At 39.6% G+C, this 8,029-nt stretch overlaps 1 long non-coding RNA gene across 1 annotated transcript in view; it reads right to left on the reverse strand.

Moving 5' to 3' along the window:
• LOC128120194 (uncharacterized) overlaps window positions 1-5,409 on the reverse strand; it is a 110,536-nt gene extending 105,127 nt beyond the window's left edge. Inside the window, exon 1 of the long non-coding RNA XR_008221799.1 lies at window positions 5,289-5,409. This is a non-coding gene — a long non-coding RNA (uncharacterized LOC128120194). The remainder of the gene's footprint in view (window positions 1-5,288) is intronic.
• Window positions 5,410-8,029: the final 2,620 nt, after the last annotated feature.

The raw sequence follows: 8,029 nt of genomic DNA on the forward strand, positions 1-8,029 counted from the left end.
TAATTCTCCCACCTGCAGGAGAATTCCACTATTTAATGAGCAACAAGAGTCTTTTCCCCAAGTGATCTATGTGCCTTGGCCAGGAAACATTATCAAGAATAGAAAATATTATCAAGAATAGTAAACTTGAGGTGGTGAATACCTCAGTGAACAATTGCTGGTGCCAAGGCCCTGAATTTCTGGAACTGCAGGGAAAACTATGAACATTGTCCTGAGCCAATCACATTCTCCCTTTGTTCTATGGTCCTTACCCCATACCCCAAAAAGCATTCTTATTTGCATGACTTTGAAATCCAGTAATTTCTACCTCCAAATTCTAAGTACCATGATTACAGGCCTGTGCCACCGTGCCTGGGTTAGATGGCTTCAACTGCATTTAGTGAGGAATTACACTGATGTATTAGTAACAAAAGTAGTTATACTTAACTATATTAAAAGCTACTTATCTCTGTGAGCCTGAGTTTCACTACCTGCAAAATAAGGAAAGAGCTCTTCCTAGGTCATTGATGAGTTATAACAGACTCAATAATAAATAAAAACAAAATTTCTCATAGTTGGAAGACTGGGCAATAAGGCGGGAAGGCTACATCTGATGGGAACCTTCTTCGGTTACTGGAGATAGGACCAGAACCTCTCCCCTGGCTACTCTAACTAGGCAAGCTCAGCCATTCATCCTCAGTAAGCCAATTAAATGAACCAAGTTATTCAGTGAGTGACATGTCCACCTATAATGGAGGCACTCTGGAGGCAAGGTGGACAGATCTCTCTGATGGCCTAGGACAGCATAATCTATAGTGCAAGTTCCAGGCCAGCCAGGGAATCATAGTAATACTATTCTTTACAAATAATAAAAAAGAGAAAATGGAATAAAGCAAACTTTAATGAAAATTTAAAACATGATATTCAATCAAATTGACTAAGTTGGAACAATAAAGAAAATATAATTAATACATCCTTGGGGTTCTAAGCAGTTTAGATAGAAGGCAAAAGATATGCAAAACTAAGTTACTTAATGAAGACATGTAATTTTTTCCATCTTTAAATCCCTCCCACATCCTCATATGGAGGATTCAAGTCCTTTTTCACAATGAGATTTCCAGTGAAATTAGAATTTCATGTGGTCCACTGTTTCACTAGTTGTTAGCCAACGGGAGAGATATAAATGTCTCTTTAGAATATTCTTATTTCTACCAGGAATGCAGGTTACAGGGACTGACAGGGTGGGGATGGATGGGCTTTAAGGCCCAAGTGTGGACCACACAGTTGGGACCTGCAGGAACTTGTCACTGACAGCTACATGTACTTGTCTAAAACAGGAAAGAGTGAAAGACCTGGAGGGTAGTGATCCACCACAGCTGAGAGGATATAGAGAGCACAATAGAAGCCATCTTGTTCTCAGGTACCTCAGGTACACCCAAAGCATTCTTCTCTGGTCATTTAATCCTGAGCTTTCACACCCAAAACTCCTTCCCTAATGATTTTTTCATACTCTATACCTCTTTGTAAATGCCCGATTTCCCCAGACATAGAGTCACTTCTGTTTGAGTCTCAGGATCTCCTGACAATGTCATGTGGACTCACCACCATTCAGGGCTTAACTGAAAGTTTTATAAGCATCAAGAAAGCAGAATACCATCCTATTCAGAAAAGTCAGTCTTCATGCCTGCAAGTTCCTCTTCTCTCTTTACAGGAAGTAAAAACTCTAGCATGGATTCACCTGACAATTGTTCTTGTGGGCTCACATTGCTGCTCATTTTTTTGGCATTGAAGATAAATTTAATCTTCTGGCTTTGATCAAGCCATGAGACACTTTAAAGGCTTGTAAGTTTCTTTCATGATCATTTTTTGTTCTCTTCCCTCATTTTCTGGAGATTTGGGCTTGGGAACTTCTTTAAAAACCATGTCTATATTAGGTTTTGGATGTTGTCAAACTTGTATTTCTTTTGGGTGATCAGGGCTGAGGTAAAGATGAAATCAGGATCATCCCTCACACCTTACTGTTGTCATGACATGTTCATGGGGCTGAGTAGAATGTTCAACATGACAGCCCTTGCTACTCATCCACAGGGCCTGACTTTGTTTCTCAGCACCTAAAAGACAACTCACAACTCTCTGTAACTACAGGCACTGGGGATCAGACACTCCCTTTTGACACCCACTGGTACCAGGCATTCACTTGGTATACACACAGGCAAAACTCATACACCTAAATTAAATTTCACACATTTTGAAAATAGCATATACAGTATCCAGTACAGCCAACACTTTACTTCATAGCTGGGAAGTCCTACAACCAAAGTCAAGTCACATTCAAATGGTAACTGTTGTAAAACAAAAAGAGGCCATGGATTAGAATACAATGAAGGGTCCATGGGAGGTTTAGAGGCAGGAGAGAGAGTGGAAATAATGTAATTATAATGCCAAAACATCCTGTTAAAAAGTTGAAACAGGGTATGGCCATTGCTTCAGAGACTAGTGATTTGTATTAGAGCACACCAAGTTCTATTCACATCATTTCTCTTGGGGTATACATTATACATCTTAAACCTGAAAAACACAGTCATATTAGACAAGGTTACACCATTTTATCCCATTTCTTCTATTAACTTTGTACTGGTGTAACTACAGAAATTTGGTTTAATAAAAATTCAGTTCATTTTCCAGATTCTTGATTGCCTTATCTGTGGACCCAAGAAATGGCCAGCAGAATATTTATTTATGGTCTAAAACTGATTACCTTAGTACCCATATCTCATAGCAACTACTGTCACATCAGGAAAGCTTTCACCCTCTTTCTTGTTCCTCCTTTTCTGTGCTGTGACTATACCTGCTTTAAAGTTAGCAAGTGAACTCAATTTTTACACAGGACCCAATTCATTCATATATTCACAATAAAATCTAGAGAAGTTGGAGGATACTCATTCACTGATCTATTTTTCCTTCCCACAGTCCAGTCAAGCCCCAGCCAAGGAGTTTCAGGACTGTCTTCCCAGCACTGGGGCCCAGAGGCAGGATTTAGTGTTCAAAGCAATTCTCTTTTTTTTTTTTTGGTTTTTTGAGACAGGGTTTCTCTGTGTAGTTTTGCACCTCTCCTGGAACTCACTTGGTAGCCCAGGCTGGCCCCAAAATCACAGAGATCTGCCTGGCTCTGCCTCCCGAATGCTGGGATTAAAAGCGTGCACCACCACCACCCAGTAAAAGCAATTCTTAATTTTATGGTGTGAGACAATACTGAGCTACAGGAATCAGTGATCTAAACCAGTGGTTCTCAACTTTCCAAATGTGTGACTCTTTAATACAGTTCCTAATGATGCAGTTGTTCCCCTAACTATAAAATTATTTTCACTGCCACTTTATAACTATATTTTGCCACTGTTATGAATTATATAAATATCTGTGTTTCCCAATCATCTCAGGCCAGTCCTGTGATATGATCATTTGATGCCCCAAATGGAGCCATGACCAAGGTTGAGAATCACTGCTCTAAACTGATATAAATACATAAATAAATAAACAGCATTTAAGAAAAAAATGGAATGAAATTCTTAAATGGAGAAACATTGAAAATAGGAAAAAAGCAGTAATGCATTTAAGAAAAATGAATTTTTAAAATGATATCAATAATTGATGTTTTTAAATGATAAAAATATTTGGAATAAAACTTAGCTATACTGACTTTGAAATGGAGTAGGCACCTCCATGATAAAGTAAATACCATTAATACAAGACTGTGTAACTTTGTACCATGTAAAGTATTAGCCTCTGATTGTTATAAGCTAATACATAGAGTTACAGCCTTTGGCTTGTGTCTCAAACCTCTGAGCTGACTTAACTGTGTCAACCAGGATTACACATATCTGCACAGGAGAGTTCGCTAACTGGAAATTGAATACTTTATAGTTTAAGATATTCTCCCTAAACTGTACACCCACCAACTCTATCTGTTTTTATTCACATAAAAGGAATTAATAATGCAGGAAAATTACAGAGAAAGTCACTCTCCCTGCCCCATCAGTCCTTCTATGTAATGGAGAACCCTGAAGCACACTGTCTTTAACTTCAGTTTGTGATCTAGCTATTGTCTAGTCTGTTTCCTCCTGCAGTGTACACAGTATACTGTTCCTCCTCTTCTGGTCTGAAGGGAAAAGCCATGGTCCACATGCAAATACTTTCCATGTTCTGCAATGGATATTGTACTTTGTGACTCACATGGGTCATTTTAGAACTTTGTGGTGCTGCAGACATGTAATCCAAGAATTTAGGATCATTTTAGAACTTTGTGGTGCTGCAGACATGTAATCCAATAACCTCTTGGTTATTCAAGAGGATAGCAATGGCAATGTTCTGTCAGGCTACAGAGAGGGTTCAAGTCCACCTCAACCAATGTAGGAGACCTTGACTCCAAACTGCTTTTCAAAAGACTAGAGACACCCTTGTTCTAAAATTAATATACCTCTGTGGCACACCAGGGCTTAATGTTTGTTGTGACCTTGTAATGGTCATTTGAGCAGCATTTATAAGCCAGTTTTTTAATGGAGGGATGGGCCTTTCTGCTGGTTATAAATCAGGGTTGTCTCCTTTGTTATGGGAATGTAGCTGGTTAATTTTGGGGAAAACATATTTACATCTTATCATATTAATCTCTAACAGGCATGGTTAGCATACTACTTATTTTGGGGGTATTTTTTATGCACCCCTCCCTTACCTAAATTCTACTTTGTGAATTAATGTCTTCTAAGAACTGGTAAGACCTTTATCTATCAATTCTACTTTTCTACATCATAGTTTAGCAGTGGATTGCTACTTTACACAGGAGATACTGTTTATGAGCTCCACAGAATTAAGTCCAGATGAATCCTAAACCTAAATGTGGAAGGTTCAAAGTGCAGTACTTCTGGAAGATACCAGACCATGGTTCTCTGAATGTGGCAAACCTGGGTTCCATAGTGACAACATAAACACTAAGGGTGCCGGCACTTTCACAGCGGTTATTTCAAAGCACAGTCCCACTGCCAATGCTCTGCACGGATACAGCCAGTGGAGTGAAGTGACATAGAGGCTGCCAGCCAGTCCAGGAATTGCAAACACTACAGAGAACCACAAAGAAGCACACTGGCACATGCAGGACAAGCTGAACCATGCTGGATCACGCAGGACCAGGCAAGAACATGCGGAACTCCATATTCAGCCACTGGCTCCCCACCCAGCTAGGGAAGGACTCACCAGGCTGGCTCCCATGACCGAAATGACCACTCCTCCCAGTTTGGGGACAGCAGTCCCTCGCTCACCATGTTGTGGTTTTCCAGCTTGTTCAAACTCTCTGCTCAGTTTCCTGCAGCAGCTCTCACAGCACAGCAAACAAAACCACTAACACCAGATCCTCTTCAAAGCCAAGCCTGAAGCTGGTGACCGGAAGGAACCTGAACCACTCTGACTGGCAGGTCACCTGGAGCGCCTGATTGGCTAGTGAGGCATGAGTGACAAGAGCACCTCCCATAGGGTTACAGTGTGCTTAAAGACACAGCACAATGATTGCTGACCCTGTCTTCCACCCTAGACCAAGACTGTTCTGAGCTATCAGAGATTTGCATTTCAATAGCACCTGCCCCTGGTTCAAATAGCAGACCCTGCTCTCTTCCTGCCCTCCATTGGCACTTCCCCTTCATCCTCCTGGACACAATGTGGCTAGCTAGCTTGTACAGCCCACTATACTATGTGGGGTGGAGTGATTCTCTGTCATGCAGGTGGAAGGGTACCAGAAATATTAACAACTAAAGAGAGATTTAAAGACACAAAAGAAGGTGTTTGTTAGGAGTCTTCACAATGAGGTCAGGTGAATTGAAGGTACTTATTACCTGCTTGTCACAGGGACTTCAAACAACCAGGAAAGAAAATCAGGAACAAGATTAGAAGCAAGATAATAAATAGGTCTTTCTCCCATCAGAAAGCTGGATGATGGCTCCATTGCTTAAGGAATTTTATTCCTGAAATTTAGGAAAAAGTGTTGGCAAATTAAATAATAATAAAGAGTAGTCTTAATGGAAAGTTGAATAATAGAGAATAATGGAGCTAGCAAGAATGTCTTTTTGCGTACAATTGTTAGCTAGCACATCTTCCTCAGTAGGCAGGTGAAAAAAACACAACTGTAATATTCAAGGTTCTCTACATGAAGAGTACTGGTAGAATGAATCTCTCCATGTGTGTAAAAAGTAAATTTAATACAACATCTCACAATCTGGGGTTCAGGTAGTACAATTTTGCCTATCAATGGAAATTTGAAGAGTCTAGTAGTTGTTCAGTTCATGGGGTTAGATATCTCAGCTGGTCTTCAGAATACAACAAAATAACATGAAAGTAGGCTCTAATGTTAGTAAATGAATGAGCTTGGTGTCCAGTACTAACGCAAGCAGGGACAGAGCTTCCTTCTTTAATATACTTTATATATGTAGGCTGCTTACTGAGGTACAATCCAGATTAAAGATGGATCTTAAAATTTCTTTTTTTTTGGTGGTTTCAAGACAACATTTATCTGTGTAGCCTAGGAATTCATTTTGTAAACCAGGCCAGCCTCAAACACAGAAAAATCTAATTGTTTCTGCCTCCTGAATGCTTGAGTTAAAGGTGTACACCGCCACCAAGCAGCTGTAATTGAATTTTACCTTAAATGATCCAAATAAAAGATGTGTCTTTAGGCTGGGTGGTGGTGGCGCATGCCTTTAATCCCAGCACTCGGGAGGCAGAGACAGGTGGATCTCTGTGAGTTCGAGGCCAGCCTGGACTACCAAGTGAGTTCCAGGAAAGGGGCAAAGCTACACAGAGAAACCCTGTCTTGAAAAAAAAAAAAAGATGTGTCTTTAATTTCAAAACATTAAAAGAAAATCCTTCACAGATATACCCAAATCTTTGGATTTTTAGTTTATACCAGCAGTAGTCAGTTTGACTGCCAGGAATAATCATCAAAACAGCTAAGAATGAAGAAATGTGAACAATTTCTTACCAGCAGGGGCACGGAAAGCATGCTGTTCCTAAACAAAAGAAGGATTTTACTTAGGAAGTCTGGACAGGTTCATGTAGAATTCTCCCTATTCCTAAACAGGCAAGTAAACAAATCCACTTCTGAACATTATCACAATGTAAAAGCAGAGACATTTAGGGGTATTATTACTGCAATGCATGTAAGAATGTCATGAAGAAACTAATGTAAATTACAAAAATGATGAAAAGAAATGCTACTGGCATGTTCATCTTGTACCAATAGTTCTTAGCTGAAAATCAATAAATGACAGAGTGAAAAAATATTGCTTTGAAGCCTATGTAACCTGTCAACATTGATGTTCAATCTATCAGATAACTGCACAAATACCATTCTCACAGATGGAAAAGATAAATAGCACAAGGACAGAAAACTTCAAGGAAATGTCACTTAACAGCACTGTACACTCTGCTCTTAGAAGAATGTTTACGATGACCTATGTTGACCTCAGAATGAAGCTGCTTTTCCTCTGAGAAGGCTGGATCAGTAGACAACCACTACTCCTTACATGCAAGACCATAGGGACATCATTATAACTAGCCTTGGCAGGTGTCTGTCTCCAGACTGTGATATCACTGTAAAAAATTCCATTATTTCCTTTTTCTAACTTTAAAAAAATGTATATTTTATGGGTGTTTTCCATGAATGTTACAATGCACAGTAATTACTGGGGTCAGAGGAAGCCAGGAGACACTTGGGACTATGGTTACAGCAAATGGTTAGCTACCATGTAGGTTCTAGAAATGAAACCTCAGTCCTCTGTAACAACAGCCAGTGCTCTTAATTGCTGAGCCACCTCTCTAGCCCCTCTTTTTATTAAAAAAATATTTCCATAAATTGTTAATTAAAAGCTATTACATCCCTTTTTCCTTTTATCTCTTCATGTAGTCCCTTCGCCAATCCCTTCTCAATTCTTCATTAAGTGTGGGAAAATAAGCATGCTGACATACATGAATGCAACCTGCTGCATCCATTATTGTTGGTTGTATATATATG

This window comes from Peromyscus californicus, unplaced genomic scaffold, assembly GCF_007827085.1.
Source record: "Peromyscus californicus insignis strain IS unplaced genomic scaffold, ASM782708v3 Scaffold_27__1_contigs__length_724164, whole genome shotgun sequence".
Lineage (NCBI taxonomy): Eukaryota > Metazoa > Chordata > Mammalia > Rodentia > Cricetidae > Peromyscus > Peromyscus californicus.